The sequence below is a fragment of the Aulonocara stuartgranti genome (assembly GCF_965226115.1).
Source record: "Aulonocara stuartgranti genome assembly, chromosome: 7".
Taxonomy (NCBI): Eukaryota; Metazoa; Chordata; class Actinopteri; order Cichliformes; family Cichlidae; genus Aulonocara; species Aulonocara stuartgranti.
This window is the reverse complement of record NC_138945.1, coordinates 46145208-46172609: the sequence shown is the minus strand read 5'-3', so window position 1 is coordinate 46172609 and position 27402 is coordinate 46145208. Positions and strand designations below refer to the sequence as shown.

Below are 27402 nucleotides of genomic sequence, written 5' to 3'. Positions count from 1 at the left end.
TACACAGGGATAAAGTTACTCTTTTAAAAATCTAATTAGTGCTTCTTTTATTTTGGAAGCTGAAAACAGTCTAACGATAGGAGGGATATCCTCACAGCATTTTCAGTTGCGCTTGCCAGTTCTAGAAAATTCTCAAATAAGCTATAGTAAGAGTGAAGTTATACCGACAATGTTTGGAAAAAAACAGCTGAGAATGGATTCAAGTGTAAATGTCTTACTAGGATGGACACTTCCATCTTCACTACATAGAACGTCTGTATTAACTGTGGCAAGGCAACAGAAATAAGCCTGCATGTAATTCCATTCAGAAAGCAGAAAGGATTAGAGCATTTTAGGTTTACGTTCTGCCTGAGCACACAGTTTCTCTATCCTTTTAAAGAAGTATGACTTTATTTAAATTGCTTGGACAGTAGAAATGAATGTAAAAGCATGACTCATTTTTTTTGGGAGTCTAGTCATTTTATAAACTGGTGGAGGCGGAGGAGTGGAGCGGGTGGGGGGGGTGTAGTTCCATTGTTGGTTCTAGCCAGACTTCTACTCCATGCTCACACTTAAGAGTGAGATTTGCCTAGTATTACTGTACCAAACAGGGCAGTGTAAAGTTTATGTTCATGAAGTCTTCATGTAGTAGGCTTGAACAGTGGGTCAGTGACCAGTCAGACAGCTTATGTAAATGTATGTACACTGTGATTTTTATTTGATGACTTCTGTGGAGTTGGCCCTGTCTCTTCTGCTGTCTTCTGGTTGACAATGTTTTTTTTATTTTATTTTCGAGCTGATAACAGTTGCAACATTATACACTGAATAATCAGAAATGTCCTACTTCACATATTTACACTGAGGACTGGACAATCAGAAGCACCATCTCCTGCAGTATGTAAGTGGATAATTTATTTATTTATTTATTTATTTATTTTTCTTTTTAATGTCATGATGAAGTGATGAAGTATTCTATTTTGTTGTTGTTGTTGTTCCATATATCTAATTCAAAGCCTACTTCCATGACCAAAGATGCCTTGTTAAAGCTGGGATAAGCAATATGTTATTCAAGAGGCCTTAGAGAGAAGTCGACTCTCTCTCCTCCTTTGGGCTCTACTTTCAGACTTGAGGAAAAATGTAGTGTCAGGCTGGCCAATTACAGGTCTTTTCAGACCAGATCAGATGAGTAAAATAAAGAAGTATAAAGAATACAAATGGAATAAAGATAGTCGCACACTGGGTTGAACATTCTGTGAAGCCAATCACATCGGCTTTATTTTCACATATATTAGACATGCTTGTTTGATGGGAGGGATTTAGGAGAGAGGTGTCTATATATGAAATATATATATATATATATATATATATAGATAGATAGATAGATAGATAGATAGATAGATAGATAGATAGATATACATACATATGTACACACATTGGGGTTTTGTTCATTTTTACTGTAGCTTTAAACTGAAAGCTACTGTATTTATAGCACAAGTTTTATACTGGTTTTTGTGCGTCTCTTCAGTTTTTCTGTAAAAATGAATTCATTCCAAATACCAGTGATTTCACAAAGTGCCGTGGTAACAAGTTGCAGCTCATAGTGGGAGACTCGCCCCTCTGTGACCCCTAATGAGCCAGCAGCCTCCCGCCAGAGGAAGCCCGAGCCGCTGCTCTTGTAATGAGCTGCTGTTTTGCTACAGGCCTTTCAGATGAGCCATGGAGCTGTCATTCGCACCGCAGGCCATGAGCAACTCTGGCAGATGATGCAATTCTTTGATGACTTTAAGGACAATGCATGCCTTTGGTGAAGCCTTACTGTTAGAGTTTTAATTCAGCCTTTCAGAAGTGCAATCGCATCTTGTGCTTTTCATATTGTGGATATCATAGTATGTGACAAAGTTGTTCATGCTTTGAAATAATACACTCATATTCATATTTATTGCTCCTTTTATTGAGTTATATTATTCAGGTGATGCAGATGCTGTTTTGATTTGCAGAACAGTTTCAGCCAATTAAAATGTAATTATATAACCTACTGAATACTACAGTTACACAACGACTAAGTCTTTAAAATGTGAAGAAGTTTACAAGAAGACACACAAAAGAAATTGTCCAAACTTCTTACTTTGGTCAGAAAATAGTCCAAAGACATTTAATTTATAATAATAATTTGTGTTTTGTTTTTTTTTAAATACCAAACCTTCATAACAACAAGCCTTTTGTAGAAGATTTTTTACATTTTTGAACAATTTAAAACGTGCTTGATATTCCAATAGATGGCTATGGTTTATTAACCTAATATCAATATTACCGAATTCTGAGCCATGATCTTTTAAATATGGCACAGCCCGAAGCTATGACATCGCATGTCACGGATGTTTATGTGATTTCTTTAGATTAAAAAAAAAGATAATAAATAAATAAATAAATAAAAGCCTCCCACAGCGTGTTTTAAGACAGTTAAAGATGTGAACTCCTTCCCTCTGGTGCTGCCTGGTTGCTAGGCTGGATAGAAATTGCACACACGCTCTCCGAGTGTGACTTATTGCATTTTTGATGTTATCAGACACGCAACCCCACATGCTGTGACGCCTGTGCAGCGAGGGAGGCTGTAATGTGCAAAAGTTATGACTTGGTTCGCATCTCGGTGACATGCTGTGCAGAGCTTGATAAGAACCAGAACAAGCGTGCTGGTACAGTTATCAGTGTACCCACGTGGCCTTACCTTCAGCATCCGTCACCTCAACTGGATATCAAACCAGCCAACATCCCACAAACATGACATCTGCACTCACCTCCACACCGGCAGACTCTACCGTGGACCGAAGGCAGGTGTCAGCGGGGGCTCTGCAGAGCCAACGACCTCTTTGTTTTTCTCTTTGTTTCTCTTTCTTATCTTCTGATGGTTAGACTGGCGCGGACACCGGCTCCGATGCGCTTCGTAATCTCCTACGACAGAGCCCAGGGAGGCGGGCAGGCACCGTAAGAAATTTCTCTAACGACCGATGGACATTTGTTTTTTCTCTCACACGCGGTTTGATATTCTCTTTTAGCTCTAGTAAAAGACAAACTTTGCCAATTTCGAAGGTTATTTCTAAGCATAAAACATTGCTGCCACATCCCTAAGGTACCGCTGCGCTCCGGTCTGCTCTCTCCTCAGCTCCTCCCGGCAGCAGGCGGACAGGAGGGCGGTGCGACTGGGTTCGTGCGCTCCAGCGGTGCATGCGTGGCACGAACGCTCCAGGATTCAACCGTTATCACAAGACAGAGTGCATGTGTCCTATTCAAAATGCACCGATTATGAGACATACCTCACAGGCTATAACTCTCGGGTCCAGGGGCGCTGATAACATTTTAGGAGATCCCATCTCTGATCCAACAGAGATGAGCATTTGTCCAACCCCCCTCCTCCTCTGGGAGAAGTTTAACAAATAACAGCAATTTGCTTAGAAACCCTCTACATGATGTAGAGTGCGCCAGGTTAGAGAAGAAATCGTTGACTAAACTTAGAGCCATATTGCTCACATTTTTATGTGAAAGAAATCAATTCAGATCTCATTTGATAGTGACCTCTCAGAAATAACCTAAAGACCCTGAGCCCTGGATTGGAAAGCACTATCTTTTGCCATTTTCCATATATTCATATATTCATATCATTTATGTCTATCTATCTATCTATCTATCTATCTATCTATCTATCTATCTATCTATCTATCTATCTATCTATCTATCTATCTATCTATCTATCTATCTATCTATCTATCTATTCAATAACTGAAATCGCAATACATTAATAAGTGGGAAAAAGGATTCAAACCATCTTTAACTGATTTATGATGACAGCTGTCAAATTGAAAAATAATTTGATTGTGTTTTGAGCCTGTATAGTTTCAGACTTCTGACTATATGTATAAATTGCTCAATATCTAAGCAGAAAATTAATCATCCATAAAATGTGACTTTGATATCAGCGTGAAAGCCCTGACATTAATCAGTAAAGAAATATGCAGCATGAAAATATTAGCCTGTTTATAATCACAAGTATCCATGGTGGGCCTATTAAGTCAAGCTGATTGGAAATTTTCACTGAAAATGACTTTGCACGAAAGAACACAGTCACTCAGAGAAAATGCTGGGTACCAGCTCACGCTCCATTTGAGGTCATTTTTGGGCTAAGCTGTTTATATGCATATTCATATCCTAATCACAAATACCTCAGCACACATAATTGAGCTGAATACTTTGGATATTATTATGGATAGAGAACTTAGTGTGACAGCAAAATAACATTAGGATATCCTGAGCCTATCCCAGCACATAATTGTGAAGGGAGCTTATACCAGATGGGAAACACTGTTTTCATGGCCCAAATGGAAATACTGAGCCTCCTGAATAATACTGGGGTGTAAATGTGCATGAAAATGCCTTCATTATAGCATTTAGTTGTGTATCACTGTTGATGTAAATATTTATTTTGTGATACACAAAGAAAAACAGCCACTGTTACTTAGTACTATATTCCTAAATCACATCAGCGCTGCAAGTGATACAAAAACGGTGGGAAGTTTAGCTTGATAACAGTACATCTCTTAACATTTGGGCTTTGGCAAAGTTTTCATTCCTTTTCCAGCAGATATAATGTGGAAAATAGGACGTCTTTACTCAAGAAAAGCATTTCAGTGTATTTTGGTACATTTTTAAAAAACATTTTTTAATAAAGTTCACTGATGCAAGCGCTTCTTTTTTTTTTTTTTTGTAAAAATTTATCATTTTCCGATTAAAATAAGGTAGCAAGAAAAATTAGAATTGCCTTCTCTGTGGTTATAATTTCATCCCCCCACATATTATGAGAATATAATATGTTCATATGATATGTGACTGACTGATATTCTTATGGTAACTGTCTGACTCCTAACCAGGAAAGTCACCAAAGACTAGTACTTTTAAACCAGAGACAGGGTGCTGTAGGTCTGTGCAGCTAAACAGACCGTCGGAGAATGCAGAAAGATGTGGTAGAGACTCTTACACTGACGTGAAATAGCCCTTCCCCCTCACAGTTTTGGAGGTTCTTAGAATAATGTAAACAGCCTTCCATGTTTAGTTCTAATACAGGGGCATGCTTGCAGTGTGGCATGGGCACAGGGGATCTGCCTTGTATTTTATGCATTCACACAAGCCTGTTGCTGGTCATTTACAGCAGCCTCTTACATAATAAATGAGGAACGAACACAGCAGAGGGACTAACACCAACCCCAACAGTGGTCATCAACGACTGTTTCACTGTATATAACAAATGAACCACAGAAACATTTGAATTATTAATCCATTTTGAAACAAATTAAATGGTTACTGATAGATGATGCGGGTAAGGTAAGGCGATCTCATGAGTCGCATATAATCTTGTGTCACCGAATATTGTATTTTCTTGTATTTCACTTCTGACAGCAGTGTTGAAATATTCTACTGACAGGCAGGACTTCTTAACATGCATGTCCACATATTAGCCCTTAAAAGTGTGAACCATGAAATAATTGCTAAAGAACTCTAAATGTGAAAAGCTTGGTGTTACCTGAACCTTCTGACAAATGCAAAAAAAAAAAAAAAATAGCAAAATATAAATTTGGATTTATTTGTATCATTTGTGCTACATCTGGTATCTTTATGCAATTTATTGCTTAAAAGTAAGTGAGTGTGTCAGATATAATGCATTTGGGGTTTTAGGTTTGAGTTTTCTGTAAGCATCAGTAGGATGTTCGACTTGCTTTAATGCCACTTTAAGAGTGCTGTGAAATTCATTATTGATAGAAGTGTTTTGTTTTGTTTTCTGATTAATTCACTGAGCAAATCCAAAATATCAGTCGCTGGTCCTCTGCTTAAAATACCTGATATATGAGAGGATAGGGACAAAGCTGTGTAAAGATGTAGATTAGATGACTTGTTGGATTGCTTTCCCTCGTAAAGTACAAATGGCTTAAGGATACCGTTTCAGGTTAGGATGCAAAACAGAGTTGACACAGGCGTTCGGCTGTTCTTTTGCGGGGGCTGCAGGGGCTATTTCTGGACATGCTCCTATGATTCATTAGTGGGTGTTTGGAGGTCTGATGTGTCAAGATGTGTCATTCCACTAATTGTCATTCTGACTTATCCTAAGCCCTCTCCAGCCCCTCAGCTCTCAGCAGAGATTATTTCAGCACAAAACTAAGAAGAGAGAGAAGTTTTTATGCACCTCAGGGAAAGAGAATCTGGTTTGGCTCTCTTGAGGTTTAATAGAGCTGGACTACATACACATTTGATACTTTTCTCGACACTGAAATCAGATACTTCTTGTTTCCATGTCCAGGTCAGAGTTTAGTTTAAAGGGAGAAAATACTCAAATTATTTTATCGCCTGCATTCATAACTTGATTATCAACATAGATGTGACCTGATTTTTTTTAGTTTCTTTTAAAACACTATGAAGAGCTTATGTTCTTATAAGCTTTAAAAAAAGCTCTATAAACTGTTATAAAAAGAGAACAAAACAACCAAACAAATCACACTCCATTTCAAAGGGGTTGCAATGTATGCCAATATAATATATACATGGCTGAGAAGAAAATTTTTGTTAACATCATTTATTGTTTTAAAGCCACCATCGTAAATATTCTACCAGGACGCGTTGATCACATAACTTCTTGTATGAGAAATGGCTTTGCTCTGATATACCAACTGTAAACAATTTAGCAGCAAGAAATACAAATATCTATCTATCTATCTATCTATCTATCTATCTATCTATCTATCTATCTATCTATCTATCTATCTATCTATCTATCTATCTATCTATCTATCTATCTACACAGTTGGCTCAAGGTGCTTTATTCTGAAAAATTAAGAGCCTACAATAATACAGAGAAATCAGAAGACCCCCTATGAGCACACAGTGGGAAGGAAAAAGTCCCTTTTAACAGAAAGAAACTTCCATTCTCAGGGAGGGGCGGCCATCTGCTGCGACTAGTTGGGGTTAAGGGAGGGTGACAATGCAAAAGAAATTTCTTATGTGAACTAACTTCTGTTTCATGGACTTACATAATATCACGATAAGTCCTTTACTGCTTCGTGACTACTTTTACAAAAACAAATATTGTTAACACAACATCTATGAATTCTTCTTATCTTATCCTTATACAGAATAAAAATTATATTTTACTACAGACAGCTGGGTGGATAGAATGAGTTATGCAAAAATATTACAAACATGCATACACTATATTAAGTCCTGAGGTAAAAATGAGTAGATCACTTGAAGCAGAAAGCAGGCTGCACAAACTGGCCTCATCTGACATGATTTTACATCATTTCACAATGCCTGCAGATTATTGATCACAGCCTGATCTGATCGAAGACTGGATGGATCTCAGTTTGCCTTAGAACATTTATATAGATGAACATTTAGAGGCTTTCAGCTGTACGCTTGAGCAATCTATTGATATATGGACTGACAAAGACCAGTCTTTGGGATGCAATCCATCTCAAGCATGAAGCTGTGGGCCTGGTTGAAACATAACACCATCTTGCTAGTTCCTCCTCACACAAGTTTAATCCAAAAAACATCTTGTTTAAATGAGAAAGTATTATTCTCATCATTCAACAGTGTGGCTATCACCAAAAACAAAGCATGATGACATAGTGCAGTAATTACAGTAATGATAGGCCTGTGCTGTATTCACGTGAAAAAAGGACACTAGATACTCTGCATGTTTCAGCAAACCTCAGTAACCTACAGTACACAGCAAATATATTAAATTTGATCCATATATTCTTTCATAGAGGTTTGGCCCAGTCGCCATGCATTAATTTGAATTTATGGGTTTGTGCTTTGTGCAAAGTATGCAAAATATCTGGTCTATTTTTAAGTCCTTCCAGTAACTTTACTGTTGCCCTCTTAATATATCAATTGATTTCCTGGAATGAGTCATTACTGAGCTACAAAAGAGGGAAATTGATCTTACTTGTAATTAAAAAAGCTTAATTACCAATAATTAAGCTTTTTTATTTAACAAGAACCGTGTGCCTCATATCTCACAGAGCATGTACAGTACAAGGTGTATTATGTGCTGAAAGGACAACACTAGATAATTCACGTCAGCCAAACAAACGCTTAACAAGAATTCAAGATTTCACAATAGAGGACGAAAGGCCCTTTTCTCCCAGTATCATTTGTGCAGTGAATTATATCTGGTAATTGGTCCGAACATCTTGGTTCACATTGTTTTCACTGCAGGAAGCAAGAGCAGGAGAGCTCCGCATTGAAAACTTTCCCAAGCCTTCTGCAAGGGGGATGTAAAGGAATCTTGTGAAGAGGTTAAGCCATTGTTAATTCCACAATGCTTAATCGTTCTCCTAAAATAACAGGGAAAGCATCATTCCGAGAACAGTTGCCAATGGAAAGATTAACTGGATTAGCAAACAGATGATGTGGCCGAGCAGTGATTGCTGTGGGTCTGAATTGTATCAGTGTGGAAAGTGTTTAGATCTATATTTATTAAAAACCCAAATCTCTACTTTAAAAAAAAAAACAAAACGTGAATGCAACCGTTGTCAGTCACAGAGCGATGAAGACTTTTTAAAACATCTTTAAAACAAACTAATTGTGATTAATTTTAGACAGATGATGCACAAAGCAATGCCTGAGGAAGACTTTCATTCAACTCTGTTCCCAACCTTGACAGAGGAGATGGAGTCAAAATAATAGATTCTGTGGAGATATGGCTGGATTTTTTAAAATACACTGTAAATCTTTGGCTAGAAAAGCCACAGTGGGCTTGTTATGTTCTCTCCTTATGAATAACTGTGGAGGTCCAGAAGCCTTAATAACCTCACTAACTCAGTCTCCTCTCTTCCCCTATGTTATTTTGGTCATCTCCATACAGAGGAACACAAAGCGACCGTACCCCAGGGTTGCCATGAATAGGGATGTTTATGACAGTGTGGTACAATTTGTCACTCCTTAGCGCAACCTGTGTCCTGCAGGAAGCCAAATAATGATTTTAACTGCCCGTCTGAAAGATTGATCTTCCTAATCCTCCCCACCTTTCTTCCTACTGAAAGGTGCAAACTAATTTACGACAGGGCTGACGATGGGCATGCTACGCCTGTGAATGAATGATCTGGCCTCTAGCAAAAAGAGGTAATTTCCTCTTAATGTAGTGCCGTAAACATTTATCATCATGCTGAGCTGACAGCACATCGACACAACGAGGACTGTGCAAGTGCTTGCTTTAATCTGAGAAGATTTTTACCTTTGATTACTGGTGTGGCATACAATCACCACCCACCATGCTTGGCAAATTTTACCTTCACCAGTAATTGTTCATTTGGAAGGTGATGTAAATAAATGTTAAACCTTTAGGCTACGGATGGGGACATTTTTAGACAAGTATCAGTAACTGCCACTTGGATACTGAAGAAATATTAAAGTATGGGGTTTAATAAAATGAGAGAAAGACAAGCAGAAATGCAAAAACTGAATGAGGCATGACGCTAGGCTATTTAATAATGTGATGTAATTATGTCGACAACCGAGCTTGTGTTGACACTTTGGGACAAGTAATATTCCAGTGAATTGGGGAAGCTAGAACTCTTCATTCAGCTCAGGGATAAATAATGTAGATTCACATTAACTTGCTCTGGCTGAGAGACTGAGAGAGAGGCATTTGCACATGAATATATAATGTGATGAAACAAAGGAAACACTTTAAATAATTGTGTACAGCAAGAGTCAATAAGAGAGACAAAAAGCAAAAAGACAAGAAAGGAGCAGAGGTTGTCCACTTCTGCTCTAAGCAGCTAACAAGGTCCATTTGTTGTAGCTCTACACAAGAGAACTGAAAGCATCACAAAATAACACAAAACAAAACACCCAAGAAAACTGTCATTGCTAACTGATATTGGCTACTAATGAATAATACTTCATCTGTATATGAAACATTTTGGGGGTCGTGAATCCATGGCATGTTATGTTAATGGTTTAGCAAGCAAATTTGTAACAGGCAGGCATAGACCAATATTAGCATATTTCTGTCAAACTGATGAACATATCTCTAAAGGATCTTTTGTTTTTCACACCACAAACTCTTTAAAAAATCTGGCCCTATAGCTATTAAATTTTTCTGTTTCTTCACTATATAATCATTAGCTTTTCAGCTTTTAGCTATTAGCTAAAAAATTACTAAAAAAAAAAAGAAAAACCCACAGAAGCAAGATTAGTGATAATTAAGAGGATGGTCATAAATAGCAGCAATATTGTTTGTGTTCCATCCATTCGCTTCTGCTTATTCTTTTCAGGGTCACGGGGGGCACTGGCGCTATCCCAGCTGTCTTAGTGTGAGAGGCGGGGTACACCCTGGACAGGTCGCCAGTCTGTTGCATATGAGGTGCCGTAAGGGACATTATTACTGAAACGCTCTCACACAACTGAAACGCTCTCACACACACTACTGAAATTTTAGCTCTCACACACACTACTGAAACGCTCTCACACTGTGTGAGAGCGTTTCAGTAATAATGTCCCTTACGGCACCTCATAGTTGCAGGTCTAACACATAGACACAAACAACCAGTCACATTCACTCCCCCATTCACACCTTTGGGCAATTTAGTGATTTCAGTTAACCTAACCCCACTAACTGCATGTCTTTGGACTGTAGGAGGAACCCGGAGTACCCGGGGAGAACCCACGCAAACACAGTGAGAACATGTAAACGCCACACAGAAAGACCCCGGCCTGATGGTGGGATTGAACTCAGGATCTTCTTGAAGTGAGGCAACAGTGCCACCATGCCACCGTGCTGCCCTTTTGCTTGTGTTGAAAAGTAATTTTATTTAATATAAATTAATTAAATATATTTCACAGAATATATTAAATATTTGATAGCATTTTCAGTTTTTTTTTAATGTGATGTTGCTGAGCTGCATTTCCCAGAGGACCTGTCAAACAGTGAGCACATTGCTGTGAAATTATTTCCCCATGGCTTTCCTGTTGAAGACGTATCTATAGCTTTATACGTCCATGGTGACAATGTTGCTATCACTATAAAACTGTAAAACTGTGAAAGCTATCATGTCGTATATGACGGCTGAAAAAGCTGTAATGATCAGACAAGAGAGAAATAAATAGCAAGGACTCTGACAGATGAAAATGCCACACATTTTTACTTTAAAAGCAGTAATGCAGCAGTCACATACACTGCATCAGTGACTGCACCAATGCTGACTTTATTGAAGGGTCTAGTATTGACCAGACATGTGTAATTTAAATTGCTGTCTCGTTTTATCAGTCTACACTGCTCAAACAAAATTAAATCAGAATCAGAATACTTTATTAATCCCGAAGGAGAGGAACACTTAGAACACAGAATCAGATCTCAATGGGAAAACCCTCGTGCTGGATATCTACACTGAAATGGACTGAGTGATATGTTAAGTTTGAAAGGATGCATCACTGTGCTCCAGGACAGTTTGAGATGAAGCCTCAGAAGGACTAATACATAATGTCCCAGAAGTGTTCTACTGGGATTAGGTCAGATGAGCATGGATGAGCAATGATATGTATTTTTCCAACTCCAAGAACTACCTTCACACTATTGCCACAGTATGAAGGTAGTTCTTGGTAGTTCTCCTATGCATTGTTGTGCACCAGAAGGAACCCAGGACCCACAGCTTCAGGGTAGGGCCTAATTGAATTCAGGGTGTATACCCAACCAAACAAGGATGGTAGCCCACTCCAGTGGCCTGCTGGAGGTCATCCTGTTCCTCCTTGCACCAAGGAGCAGATACCATTCTGCTCATGGGATTAGGACCTTCAATGTCCCTGTCCAGCTCTCCTACAATCTTTTCCTCATTCCTGAGACTCTGCTGGGAGACACGACAAATCTTCTGGCAATGGCAAGGCAAGGCAAGTTTATTTGTAGAGCACAATTCAATAACAAGGTGATTCAAAGTGCTTTTGTGTTGGACTTGATGTGTTGGACTACCTGTGCAACCTCTGTTGTACATTATAAAATAATCTAAAAACGGATGTATAAATATCGTTGTCATGTATGTCTATCGACTTATGTTCATAAATGCTGTTAAGCTAAATACTAAAGAATGATGTTAATCAAGTCAACAAAGTATTATTTTAAACTGTAATAAAAACCCAAAAAACGAATCAGAATTGGCATTGTGATAGATCATTGAATTTACAATTGGATGGCATATTTGTGTAAGCCTTGTGATGCTGCTGTGTGTGCTCAAAATAGAACTTCTCCTCTCAGTTTAAGGCAAAACGTTCATCAAATCACAGTAAGTAGAGCCAAGGCGATGCTTCTCTTGTGGCTGTTGACAAGTACAAAGCATATTAAATCCAGTGTTGTCCAAAGATCAATATTCACAGAAAGTGTTGACACTTGTCCACCGGGGTAACAGAGTGTAGGCGTGCATTTGCATCACACTGTGGTCCACTGCCTATTGCAGTGTTAAAGTTCACTGCCAGGGAGTGGGGTAGATCAATCTATGTTCTGCCAATCACAATAAACTCAAATGAGCAGTTTTAAGCTGACCTGACACTGGCTGATCTGGCAGGGATGTAAAGCTATCATTATCATTTATACTTTTTGTTTTTTTATGACAGTTTATATAATGCAGTGGGTATTTGCATTTAACTTGGAAAAACAAAGTATTTGGCTGCTCAACAGTCATCATGAACTTTAATGGCTTGTCAAACCCATAAAAAGTATAATTAGGTGTAAATCATTATAAATCTTATAGGAAAAGAATAAAATAGAAGTAAAATAACATATGTTAAATTTACCTTTCAGGTTATCTATTTTAGGGGGCGGGGAATAGGGTGTGAGATAAAAAAAATTACATTAAAATTGTAAACAGACCAAATATCATCAAATCATATTTTATTGAGTCGTGTTGAAAAAAGAAATGTCACCAGTGTTCACCATCAGGCCATTCACTTCACTTGTCCTTATACCTGAAGTGAAGTCGTTGGGGCACTAGTGAAGACCTCCACTCTTCTCCATCTGTTCTCCATCTGGACAGGCAAAGTCAAATTTATCTATATAGCACATTTAAAACAACAAGTGTTAACCAAAGTGCTCGCTACAATTAGGATAATCAAAAGACATGAAAACATAGGAAGACATGTTGATGCAGTAGAAATAAAGCAGAACAAATGATATATTAAGTCTTAGTAGAGAAAGGCTATGCTTAGCAACCTTCAAAAAACATGGCACACCTTGTTTTTGAATAACAGGCCAAGTACGCAGGGCTTTAGAATGGAAGCACTTGAGTAAAATGGCAAGAAAATATGCAAGTAATCAGGCAATTATATGAAAAATCTATTGTAAGGACATATTCACTACCTCTGACTAACAGGATCCAGATCAGCATTTTGTTAATTCTATTGACGTTTTTGAATACGGCAGCAATCTTTCTGCTCCGTCCTTTCTTAGATTACCTGGTAACCCATTACAGTATACACTAATGTGATTCTGGGAAGTATGCTACGACAGTTAGCATAGCTCAGCCTCTACCAAATTACCTGGGTGACCCAGAAGTCTGTTAAAACATAATGATTTCTCTTGCACATTTACTATATATGCAAAACCAGGATGTACAAATGACAATTTTTTTTCCTGAATAATTAACCTCGAGAAAAAAAGACGGAGTCTGAAATCCAATAAATATTTATTACTTGACTTCCTTATGATATGAAGCCTCTTAAAGCTTTGACTGGGGAGACAGTGACAGGGATGAGAGTGGGGTATTACTGATAATGATAATGCTGATTGAGGTAATAATTAAGACGATAATGATAATGATTGTGAGGGTGATGACCTTCATATACATCTGTTCAAAGAAATTAAACCCTCTCACTGATAACTTTTTTTTGGTACTATACCACAATAATTACCTGCAAAACCATTTACATATATTAAATAAAAGGGAACTTCAGCCTTTCTTACTTTCTATTTACTTATTGAATTATGGATCTTTGAAATTGTTCTGTTAATGTAAACAAACAAATGAAAAAATAAACATCATTAAATCTGAACTACAAAGTTTGGTAAAACTGTAGTGTGGTTAATATGTTAATGTGGTGTCAGTCCCAACACTAACAGCTAATGTACAACAGTGTAATGTTTAACATGTTTAACATGTTTGCATGCTGAGCAAGAAACAACAATTACAGCTGGGACAGATGAAAGGTTGGATGAAAAATTGACCTCATATTATCACAAGAAAAAAATTCAGTGTTAGAATAGAATAGAATAGAATAGAATTCAACTTTATTGTCATTGCACATGCACAGGTACAGGGCAACGAAATGCAGTTTGCATCCATCCAGAAGTGCTTTAGTGATATAGATATATTACAATATATATTAGCAACAATAAAGATATGTGAGTATATTACAGAAATGGGTCTATTATGGTATGTTTTAATGTACACGGTATGAAGTATGTTGTGAATATTCTATAACTATAAGTATGTACAGGCTGTAGTGAGTACAAGCTATGTACAGGATATGAACAGGATATAAATATGAAAAACTATACAGAATATGAAATAAATAACTTTACAGAATCTGGGATATACAGCTATACAGAAATGGGAACTATGCAAGTTGTAAACAGTTGTAGGATTAAAGATTATCGAATGTACAGAATGATTATTTACACAGAGCTATACAGTAGTGCAGTTAAGATAAGTGAGATATAATTCCTACAGAGGCTATATAAAGTGCTAGTGGTTGTGAGTGGTGGTTCAGTCCATGTTATTATTGTGTGTTTGAGGGTACAGTTGTCCATTGTGGGTGTGTGTATGTTCAGTCCATGAGTTTAACGTGGGTCAGATGTCAGGAGGCAGAGTTCAGGAGTCTGACAGCTGTGGGGAAGAAGCTGTTCCGGTACCTGGTGGTCTTAGTCCGGAGGCTCCTGTGGCGCCTCCCAGAGGGCAGGAGGGTGAAGAGTCCATGTGATGGGTGACTGGGGTCTTTGATGATTTTCCCAGCCCTTTTCAGACACTGCTTCCTGTAGATGTCTTTTATGGCAGGAAGTGGTGCTCCGGCGATGCGTTGGGCAGTTTTCACGACCCTCTGCAACGCCTTCCGGTCTGAGGCAGAGCAGTTCCTGTACCAGACTGTTATACAGTTGGTCAGGATGCTCTCGATGGTGCAGCGATAGAAGTTCACCAGGATGTCTGAGGACAGGTGGTTCTTCCTCAGAGTCCTCAAGAAGAAGAGGCGCTGGTGAGCCTTCTTGACCAGCTTGGAGCAGTTGGTCGTCCAGGTGAGATCCTCGGAGATGTGAACTCCCAGGAACTTGAAGCTGCTCACACGCTCCACAGCCGTCCCCTTAATGTGGATGGGTGGATGTGGGTCAGCATTCCTCCTGTAGTCCACGATGAGCTCCTTGGTCTTCTCAGTGTTAAGCAGCAGGTTGTTTCTGTCGCACCACTCAGCCAGACGATCCACCTCCTCCCTGTAGGCGGCCTCATCGTTGTCACTGATGAGGCCAATCACCGTGGTGTCATCTGCAAACTTAATGATGGTGTTGGAACCATCAGCAGGTCTGCAGTCGTGGGTGAAGAGGGAGTAGAGGAAAGGGCTCATCACACAGCCTTGTGGTACACCGGTGTTCATCGTGATTGTAGATGAGCAGCGGTTATCCAGCCGGACATGTTGGGGGCGGTTGGTCAGGAAGTCCAGTAACCATTTGCAGATGAGGGAACTGATGCCCAGGTCTGTCAGTTCCCTGATGAGTTGTGAGGGGTGGATTGTATTGAATGCTGAACTGAAGTCTATAAACAGCATTCTGGCGTAGGTGTTGTTGTCCAGGTGTGAGAGGACAGAGTGCAGTGCGATGGAGACTGCATCCTCTGTGCTCCTGTTCTGGCGGTATGCGAATTATTAGATAAAATACATACCTGCAGTCACATACAGTTAAAACAGCTGGTCGTGATTTTTTTCACATCCAATATGAAGCTGTCAGTAGTATAAGCTGTACAAGGTAGGAACACATAATCTACCCATTGTCTGCACTTATCTTAGCAGTGAAAAAGACACAAGCTAAACATCTTCAAAATTTAAAAAGGTGGCTCATGTTTTGTTCAACTTTTAAATTCAAAGGTGGCTGTGGCTCAGGTCGTAGAGCAGATCAGCAGTGTTGGGGAGTAACGGAATACATGTACCGCCGTTACGTATACGTATACAAAATATGAGTAACTGTATTCCGTTACAGTTACCGTTTAAAAAGGTGGTATTTAGAATACAGTTACTTTGTTGAAATAAATGGATTACACTGCGGTACTTTCCTGTTTCATATTGTCGCTGGTCAGGACTGTTTGGGTTTTGTTTGACAGCTACGTGCTGTTGTTCCAGGCGGCAGCGTTACGGTTGCCATGGTTACAGGGTGACGCTCTCTCTCTCTCTCTCTGCGACTGTGTGTTTCCTGGGTGAGAGAGCGCCTTTTCGTTGTTGTTGTTGTTGTGCTAAGCTAACAGGCAGAATGCTACAAGCATAGCTCTAAAGAATGTAGCATCATGGGCAGTGTAGTCCGTGTTGCAGGGAGAATGGATTGCCATACACGTTATGGGTCTGTGAGCGCGAGGAGGGAGAAAAAGGCGAGTGGAAAGGTACGAGTTGTCATCGAGGAAAAACGGGAGCTGGAAGCATGTAAATATAATAATAACCACTGCAGCCAAGAAGAGTGCCTGACGAGCCCAGTTGTAAGTAAGCTATTAAGACTCGACTGTACACCGTGTTCGTGTTTTCCTCCGAAAACAATAAGTTCCGTTGGAGCAGCCTTTCAACGCCTCTCTCTGTCTCTCGCAAGAAAAGTTGACCCACACAACAAAGTAAAGCTAGTTTTGGGCTACGAGCCGACAGCGACCCCGCCGTATTAGCCAGAGGTCCCTTTACTACAGTTCGGAGTCGCGGACCTTCAGTAATAGTAATAAATCACACAGCAATAGTACATTCACATTGTTGTAAAAAGCATGATAATATATTAAGTAATCCAAAGTATTCAGAATACGTTACTGTCATTGAGTAACGTAACGGAATACGTTACAGAATACATTTTGGGGCATGTATTCTGTATTCTGTAATGGAATACATTTTAAAAGTAACCTTCCCAACACTGCAGATCAGCTACTGATCGGTAGTGGTGTGCGGATCGATATTGAAATATCGATTGTTCCGATCCCAGTAATTTGTTCTAGAATCGATTCTCATATTAAAATATCGATATTTTAGTACTTTGGGGTAAATTTGTAGTTTTTCATTAACAGGAACACAGTGGAAAGAAACTATATCATTCGGATCATCTAAATTGGAAGAAACTACTTCCTCTTATGCCTTTCATTGTCATATACGAAATACGGCTGTATAAATGTGTTGCAGCCCCTGGCCAGTGTTGCCAACTCCTCAGTAAGGAAAATCGCTATTGGCTATGCTAAAAGTATCTAGAAGTTGCTAAACGACGTCATCGCCTAATTTGCATAATTGGTCATGCTAATATCATTGTAACCCACGTTGTAGGAGAGAAAAGAAGAAGAGACATAAAGTGAGTTTAAAAAAAAAACGTCCTAAATGCATTTAGAATTTATTTAGAATTACAAATTATTATTTTTTCTTTTTTAGCGATTATCGTTTTTTGTAGTAGTTTTAAACCTTGTGATCCACAAAACAACATAACAGTAAAAGAAGAACTGATTGCGTTACAGTCAGTGCGGGAGCAGAGGCTTCACTCATACGCGATTCATTTGCAGTTTGGACGCATAGGTGGGAACATCTCCTGCCCTGATAGCAGCTGGGGGAGGACTATCCTCTGCCCGTGAGCGCTTTGGCACGGGCGAGGTGCCCACAACAGCACCCGCTGCTTGTTGAGAAGAGCAATATGCGCTTTCACGTCAAAAAGTTGTCGAAAATAAGTCTCCAATAACACCAGAAAAAGTCACCAGATTCGCTTTTTAGAAAAAAAAAATTGCTAAGGGGCTCTGAAAACTCGCTAAATATAGTGACAAAGTCACTAAGTTGGCAACACTGCACCTGGCGTGCGCACTTACAACAATGGCTAAGCGTAAACATGTCATGTGTGGACATATTTTACTTCCACAAACAGCCAAGACGCGGCTTGCGATACATGTGGCAAGACAGTGAGGTGTTGTGGCAACACCACTAACCCTCGTCAAACACCTCAGAGTAAATCATATCACAGAATATGATGAGCTTATGTTGAGGCGAACTGAAGAGGAGGAGAGGGACAGGTGCTGCTAGGGCAAGATAGACGTCTCTCACGGAGTCCTTTAGTGCTGCAGGCAGGCAACATGCTCAAATAGCACACAACTTCAGGTTTTTTATTTCTATATGATTATTCTGCATCATTAAGCAATAAGAACAAGTAGTCTGATGTCCTGTAATCATTGTGAAGCTATATTATTATTACAATTACAATTACATAATGCAATTCTATATTGTATTATGAAATACAATGAAACATTAAGTTTTTGTATCGGTATCGGATCAGTATTGTCGATACCACCCTGGATTTTACTTGGTATCGGATCAGAAAGGAAATCAGTAGTATCGCACATCACTACTGATCGGAAGGTTGCCCTCGGAGCGTGAATGTTTATTAGCTGCACTTGAGTTTAGAAGTGCTTGTATGAGTGTGTGTGTGAATGGGTGAATGAGGCATGTTGTATAGAGCGCTTTGAGTACTCCGGGAGAGTAGGAAAGCGCTATATAAGAATCAGTCCATTTACCAAAGTTTCAGTAAAATGAGGTCTGTTTATATTTACGTGATTTCACTCTGTCCACCATTCCTGTTAGCCACAACGGTAATGCACCATCTGCAACAAACCATTGTAAATTAAATGAAGTAATTAACGTAATTGGCAGAAGTCTATGTTGCTATTAAGTTGCCACTCTCTTAGAGTAATCATTCACATCTTATCCACTTAATTGATTGGCGCTCTGCATCACAAACATTGAGGCACTCTCATCTTGTTTCCCCACTGAACAGTTTCTTTCTCATCACAGCACATCATAAGAATACTGATTCATAAATGACAGGTGTCTATTGCATGTGGGGCTGTTTTAGGTGTTTTAGGTATTCATCCTATGGAGATGGTTTGACAATGAGGTGTGATAAAAACCAGCTTCACAACCCAGAACTCCCAAAGATGTAGATAGCTATGTTATTCAAATGTCATTTTATTCAGTGGAATTTCAAAGAAAAGCATTTGAAACTGGCGCTTTTCTTTTCTTTGTACCCTGTATGAAGGGCTCACTCTGACTTATCTCCTGCTGGATCTTATCTGGATGCCTTGATGGGTTCTGGTCCAGTCATGCTGCTTTCATCTCTGAAAAAACGTAGTCTATCTGAAAGTTGAAAAGAAAAGGCACTTTGCACTGTTGTTGTCAGCTGAGGAAATGTCAGCATCAGTAGTTTTCTTTTTACTATTAATGGCAGAGATAAATAATGTAAGTTGCTCATGGAATCAGCTTTGAGTCTGTCACTTTGTTACAGTAAATGTCTGCTGACATTGTGATGAAACTTTGACATGTGTGCATCTGTAACTCAAGTGCTTTTGTTCACTTTTCTCTGTTAAATCACATCCTTCTTCTTTTTCCTGCCTTAGAAGTGTCAGATTGCTGCAAAACTCCATTTTAAAACCACCCCTCCCCCAACAGAAAAATTTAAATAAAACAAAAACCAAGCATGGATGGATGGATGGCTTTTTATAATTACATGACTGCAAAATGATATAGCAGTTCTTGTAAGTCACCAGCACGGGGTAAATGGATGCATGGACGAACAAACTTTTAAAAAGTTTTTTTTCTGAACAAAAGTACATTTGCTTTTCATTTACTACAGATATAAATGTATTTTTTCAACATTTGAACTATATTTTGAGTATGTATTAATGCTTGTGAACTTCAAGGGAAGGAAAGGGGAGTGCATTGAGCTATTAACGTGGTTTGAAATTTTCTGTAGTAACGTGTTTCCCTGTAGGAATTATCCAGTTTTGATGTTTCTCACCAAAACTCTGGTAAAGTGAATTTTTCATCTTCCTAAAAAACAAAAACAAAAAAACCCACATACACTGGTGTGTATCAGAAAATACTTTACTGTTGTGTTCATGGTCATCACACTGCTTTTTGTCTGAAAGGAGAAAAAAGAAATCTTTCTTGTGAACCGAATTCCAAGGTTGATGAATCCCATCTCTATAGATTTCTAAATTAGTGTGTTTCTGTCAGGTTGTACAGTTTGGGCATTTCACTGCTCTGCAAGCATGAAAGCACCCGTGTACTTAGGCAGCTCAGCTCCCTAACACCGTCCAATCACACTCCAGCCGAGAGGAACCAGAGCAAAGTGGATGTCAGCATGCGTCTGCGATGATGGATGGGATTCACTAGAGAGATGATGGATGACCATGGTGGCCATGTTTGTTTCATATCACGCAGAATGAGTTTCTATGGCAATACCGCTGCTCCAGTGACCTCTGGTTGACTTGTTTCAAAAAGAGAAGTCAGCTATGACTGCTTTCTAGATGACAGATTCAGCTAAGCTCTCCAGAAATATGCTTAGGTTTAATATTTTTGTAAACAAAGAAATGAAAAAACTTTTCATTTTGCTGTTTTCCTTGAGCTTCAAAAGCTACACCCCTTTATAATTGATTGCTAATGTTTATTTTCTTCTTGTCAGCACAAAATTCCAAGAACGCCTGCTAATTAGAAAAAGAGGAAGTAATTAAAAAGCCCACTACCTGCTGTAGACACATGTGATATATAGAGAAAACATGACTTTTATTTCCATTTCAAAATGTTTTTAAAGGCTCCGCCACAATCTCCAAGTCTGAATCTTATGTTTGACTAAAACAAAAATGTCATGTTAATTCCCAGAAAGGTAAAGTTAGTTGTTTTTTGACATTATGTAACTTGTTTGTGTGAAGAAAAGACATTTACATGTATAAATAGCTTTAAATTTATATTAGGCTATATATTATTATATTATAGGCTATAGCCCCCCTCATGTCATATAGAGGAGCAGTAGGAGTTAAATAAGAAAGTACAGGACAAAATACAAAAAACAAGTAGGCTCTTAGAGTCATCTTACAGCCACAGTTTTCATGACAACTTCATTCCTCTTTTCAATGACAAAGTGAGTAAATTATAGGAATAACGTATTTACTCCTTTTTATTTTCTAGTAACCATAATTAAATACACAAATTTTGTCCTTTTAACCCTAAATCAACACCAGGATTGATGCATTTTGTAAATCCTCTTCTCTTTAAAAAAAAAGATACTTCTTATAACTCTTTGGAGATCAAACATATAAGTTCGAAATGATGAAGATACATACGTTTTATTTGTTAATTTATTACCTTCATATTTATTTCTTAAATTTGCTTTCCTGACCTCAATAACCCCTTTTCAACACTTTCATTTAAATTGCCCTGAGGATCAGTGAATGAAGATGAACTTAGTATCGCGTCAAAGTCTCATAAAGCAGAAGAAAGTGTATTTAATCACCTCTTTACACACTCGAGGAGTTTTGTTAGCTTCGACAGCTGTGCCACATTTCAGAGTTACAAAATGATGTGACTGGATGCCTGAAGCACAAGAACCCATGATGCACCATGAAACAGACAATGAGACTTTTTTTTCTTTAACTTTAGTAGCACATTTATTTATTTATTTTTTTCACTGAACACTGAAATAATATCTTATTACTGGCCTCAGATGGTTTCTGTAATTTTCATGTTTTCTTTAACCTAGATTGATGGTGTTTACCGCATTCAGACGAGGTACACGATATTAGAAAGACTGGCACAGCTGAAAAGTATAACAGAGCCTTATTTTCCTAAGACATTTATGATTGCATTTTATAATTACTGAACTGCTCTCAAATGGTGTATTTTGGAGGACTCATTTGTGCAAGATAATGAAATTAAATTAAATTAATTAAATTAAATTAAAAACCCTGAAATCATATTTCTGGTATGTTTTCCTAAAGCAAAACCTGAAGTTTTTTCTCTTTACCTCTTCTACAGATTCTGCATTCCTTGTGAGGAAAATATGAAAATGCGGATTGTCACAAAAAAGAAATTATGGGGAAAAACAGCTATTTTCCTGAGAGTGTTATTAGCCAGCATTTATCTTCTGAATGTTGGCATGATGGATTATTTACTTTTTTCAAAAAATGAAAACATAAAACCTAAAAAAAAAAACCCCACTGCAAATGAAACTGCAGTAAATGGAAAATAATTTAATGTCTCTCAAGTAATAATACGGTCTCACATTTAATTCAAGCAGTGCACTCTCTGCAGCATGCCCATCTTTCCTCTATAGAAGCCAAAAACATAATCTACATTTACTATTAAAGAAATTACAAACTTTTCATTTTGCTGTTCATTTTACAGCAGAGTGACTTCACTGTTTCTGCCATGAACTCCAATGTGCCATCAACACAAAGACATTGCCCTCCAGCAATGTGAGCAGTGTGCAACCTTGAAATACAAATAAGAAGTCTTCAAAAAGTGGCTCCCACTGAGTCCAGGGTAGACACATATTGTGTGTATGTGTGTAACTAGCTAGGCTTTGAAAATCACCTTGAGTTTTCAACCTTTAATATAAGATCAGTTTGGACAGAGTAAGGACGCAATATGTTAAGGTTATGGGAAGGGTCACTGTTAAGGATTTCTCACCACAAAGTCACATCTGTCTAATTCCAAACTTCACAAATGTCTGTTATGTGCAAAAAAGTTGAATTGTGGCGTCCACCCCAATATCTGCTGTCATTTTGCTAAAAACCTACATGAACAACATTTTTATATTTTATATATCTTTAAAAATACAAACATTTTCTATAAGATAAGGCTACATTGGTAGCAAAGAGGTTACGTTTGCAATAAATATTGAATATCAAGGGTTAATGTTTCAGGAGTAGATGTAGGCAGAAAAAGTCCCTTGTGTATACTGATGCAAATGTGTCTGTGTTGGTTTATGTTAAGAGCAGGGTGCTGTTGTCCAATGACAAGAGAAATGCTGACTACCCTGACAGCCTCTCAGAAAGTAAGCTGAGCTGCTCTTGCTGTGAGCAGACAAAGTGCTCACACTTCTGCATCATTATTCATCCCCAGGACTGTGTTCAAATGAAGCTGTGTATAATGGCGGACTCTGGGGATGTCAAATGCCTCTGTGTGTGTGTGTGTCTGTTCAGGTGTTTGTGTATGCATTAGCACTTTAGAAATTGTCGATTGGGAGGAAAGAAAGATATCAGATCCTGTTCAGATCCTGTTAACTTGTTGAAGAAATGATCTGACTGTCTGAACTCTAAAAATCTGATATTGTCTCTGACAAAGTTTGTATTAGCAAGTAGCATGTTTGTGTCCATGCATCGTTCACATAAGTTATTATTTAATGTATTCTATATATGTAGTGCAGTGAGAAATGGTAAAGAGAGATCTTACTAGATATATGTACAAGACAACAAAGGACTTTTTCTTAAGCAACCAAATGGTCTTGGAGCTACATTCAGTTTATGTGTCAATGATTGCATTCCCTTTCTATCTTTCCAGTCTTACACTTTCTTTTGACCTCACCACACAGTCATCTGCACTGTTGCTGCTCACTCCCATGAGAATAACAACTACCCATATCACCATGAATATACTGTATATACTGTATCACTCTCAGTATCAGTGTTTTTGTCTGATCATCTTTGTCCTGTTACTGAGGTTTTTGCAGACATATGACCACTAAACATGTGATGTTAACTTTTCTGTCATTTTGGCCCAGTGAACCCAAGGGAAAAATGAATGTTCCCCGACTGGTTGCAAGTGATTGCTGGATAGCTTGATTTTAGAAGTACAGAAGGCGTCCATCTCTTGAATCCACACTGGGAGCTTGGTCCACAGAACAGGGGCCTGAAAGCTGAAGGTTCTGCCTTTCTTCCCACTGTTAAATATGCTAGGAACTACAAGTAAGCCAGGAGAGCGAAGCACACTATTGGGGTGATGCGGTACTAAGAGGTCTTTAAGATATGATGGAGCCAGATTATGAATCAGTGATGAAAAGCCAATATGGCAGAAATATGCTCTCTCTTTCTAATGGCTGTCAGTATTCTTGCTGTAGTATTTCGGATCAACTGAAGGTTTTTCAGGGAGTTTCTAGGACATCCAGATAATAATGAATTACAATAGTCCAGCCTACAAGTAACAAATACATAAACGGGTCTTAGTTATTGTGCAAATGCAAGAACAAATCATCCATCCATCCATCCATTCATCCACCCATCCATTCATCCATCCGTCCGTCCATCCATCCATTCTCTTCTCAACCCTTTTCCAGCTGAGGACCATGGCCTCTGATTTGGAGGTGCTGATTCTCATTTCCACTGCTTCACACTCGGCTATGAACCATTCCAGTACGAGCTGGAGTCCTTCACTTGAAGCCAACAGAACCACATCCTCTGCAAAAGCAGAGATGAGATTCTGTGACCACCCAAGCGGTCTATCCATAATTTTTATGGATAGAAAATTCTATCCATAAAAATTATCAATAGAATTTGTTACACAGGGCGTCACTGGCAGAATCCATTACCCACCTTCCTTAAAGATTCCACCACCCAAGTCTGCCAGTCCAGAGGTACTGCCCCTGATTTCCACTCAACATTGTAGAGGCGTGTCAATCAAGTGAGCCCTACAACATCCAGAGCCTTCAGGAACTCAGGGCGAACCTCATCAACCCCAGGGCCCCTGTCACCAAGGAATTGTTTAACTGTCTTAGTGACCTCACCCCAGGAGATCGTCTCCCTCCTCCCCAGACTCTGCTTCCTCCAGTACGATTAAGGAGGCGTGAGTGCCAAGGAAGAGACATGCCAGTGTGATTAAGGAGGTCCTTGACGTGATTGCTCCACAACCTGACAATTTTCTCTGTTGAAGTCAGCAGTGCTCAACCCGCACTATACACAATGCAGGTAGAGCACCGCTTTCCTCTTCTGAGTTGCCTAACAGTTTAGCAAAATTTCTTCAAGGCAGTCAGAAAGTCTTTTTCCGAACTCCTTCCACACCCAAGTTTTTGCTTCAATCACTGCCTGAGTCGCATTCCACTTGGCCTGTTGGTACCTGTCAGCTGCCTTTCAAGTCCCACAGGCTAACCAAAACTCCTCCTTCGGACTGGTGGCTCCCTTCAACTCTGGTGTCCACCATTTGATTCAGGGATTAACACCACGACAGGCGCCAACCACCTGGCGGCCACAGCTCAGTGCAGCTGTTTCAGCAATGGAGGTGCTAAAACAGGGTCCATTCGGACTCAGTGTCCTCAGTATTCCTCGGAATGCTGTAGAAGCTCTGCCGCTGGTGTGTGTTGAAGATCTTGTGGAGGTCTGTCCAGGATCCTTCCATGTGTCAATCACCTGATCCATATCATACCACCTGATCCAACTCACCACCATGTGGTGATCAGTTAACAGCTCAGGCCCTCTCTTCATCCGAGTGTCCAGAACATATGGCCGCAGCTCTGACGACATGATTACAAAATGGATCATCGACCTGTGGCCTAGGATGTCCTGGTGCCACGTGCACTTTTGTACACTCTTATGTCTATAAGCTTTGAAGTCTCCCAGTATAGGACAGAGGGTGCTCCCAGAGGGTGCTTGAGCACCAGTATGACCATCAGGACACCCTCTTCCTTTTCAGGAAAAGGAAGTTTGGATTGGCCTATAATTAGCTAAGATTGACACAAAAATGGAGACTGTTTGCCTTCATAGTAAAACTTTTGTCCTTTGAAACATATTGGCTGCAACATTAAAGTAGTTTTTTTTTTACTTTAAATGCAAGTCTCCTCCATTTCAGGTTTTGCATCATACTTTTTTAAGTTTTACTACCACTTGGCTAGTAGTTAGCGTGAATTTAAAAGACAGATATGATAATCAAAAGCAAACTGTAGTGATCTCCTTGCAAGCAATGCATTGCAAGGAAAGCTATAACTAGGAGGATTTTGGTGCAGCAGCTTCTGCAACCAGTTTTAAATAGCAACAGCCAGTAACAACCAGGAAACCCTGCATGGGGCAGTACACCTTGCAACTTGTTGTTGTATCAAATCCAATATGGCTGCCAACTCTTGAGTAATGTGTCTATGACATCATATGACAATCCTCAATGCAGTATACAGCTTCAGCTTCCTTCAGCTGCTCACTTGTTCTCCTACCAGTCAGCAAGAAAGAAAAACCTTTTTTTACCTCTTCTCCTTTTTAAGTCCCTGCAGTACATCGGAAATCACCTGTGAAAGACCAACTAACAAAAGGTTGAAGTTCAAAGAGCTAAGATGAAAATGAAAATATCATCAGTGTTACAAATGATGTCCCTCGTAGACATATGACAGGCAACAATTCCTTCTTCTGACTTGGATATAAACATCCAAATCAGGGGAGGGGGTGGGGGTACCACCTAGCTCTGCTATCACATGCTGAAGTGGATCAGATTTCTAGTTTGCAACCTAGAAATGCCTAAGTCACACCTTGTGGTGTATAGTCAGGCAGAAACTATTTGATTAATTATGCAATCTTCACGTGGATTAGAATCATGACAAAATACTGTCTGGCCCAAGTGTTATCCTCATCCTAATCACCTCTTGCTAATCAGTACATTGCTGTACCTGAGGCAAGTGTGACATGATGCGCTGTTGTAATATATTACGTTTGTGAGCAATAAACCTTTGGTGAAAAAGGGCTGCAATCTGTGTCTGAATTTAGAGATTACAAGTGCTCATCCATTTACAAATGTAAGGAAGGCACTGGAGCATGTTGTGGCAATATAGTTAGATCAATACGATAGAGTGGAATTGTCCTTCCCGACAGTACACCAGTGAATGGAGTGGTTGTAGTGTTTATTTCATTTCTCCTGTTATTGCTGAAGCAATGAACGTTGCTGAATTTATATGATCTGGATTTGTCTTTGTCGAGCAATACCACACGTCTTTTCTATCTATTTTTTCTTATCTGTTCTGTCACTCCATTCACAATAGCATCATTTCTAAAAGATTTTATATAGGTCTAGGAATATTTATTTCCAAATGATAAATTCAGGTAAATGTTCCTTGTAAAGATTCAGATTATTCTGATTTGTTGAATAAAAGTAACCTAAATCAATAAGATTCTTTTTTTATCCTTTTTCCAGTAGCTGATTCAGAATCTTGTCCAATTTGTTGCCTCTTTTAGATATGCCCTGTGCTCTTCTGACAGCCCCCAAAAATATGCGGGTGGGGGACAGTCAGTGCTGACCAAGTGCAGAAACTGGTGTGCTGAAAGCAGTGGAGTGGAAAAGGCCTGGTTTGGATTTGCTTGGCACAGCTTGACTTACTGTATCTGTCTGTTGATC

At 39.0% G+C, this 27402-nt stretch overlaps 2 protein-coding genes across 5 annotated transcripts in view; both read right to left on the bottom strand.

The window, feature by feature from the left end:
- The window catches only part of mgat4c (mgat4 family member C), a 125760-nt gene extending 122898 nt beyond the window's left edge, over positions 1–2862 (bottom strand). For 2 of the 4 annotated variants that reach the window (XM_082538216.1, XM_082538222.1), the window contains exon 1: positions 2775–2862. The gene's annotated coding sequence lies outside the window, so the exon portion shown is untranslated. The remainder of the gene's footprint in view (positions 1–2774) is intronic. The other 2 variants (XM_082538217.1, XM_082538219.1) reach the window with 2 other exon arrangements.
- Positions 1–27402, bottom strand: part of LOC309709549 (uncharacterized protein) — a 144863-nt gene that overhangs the window by 104291 nt on the left and 13170 nt on the right. The window lies entirely within an intron of this gene.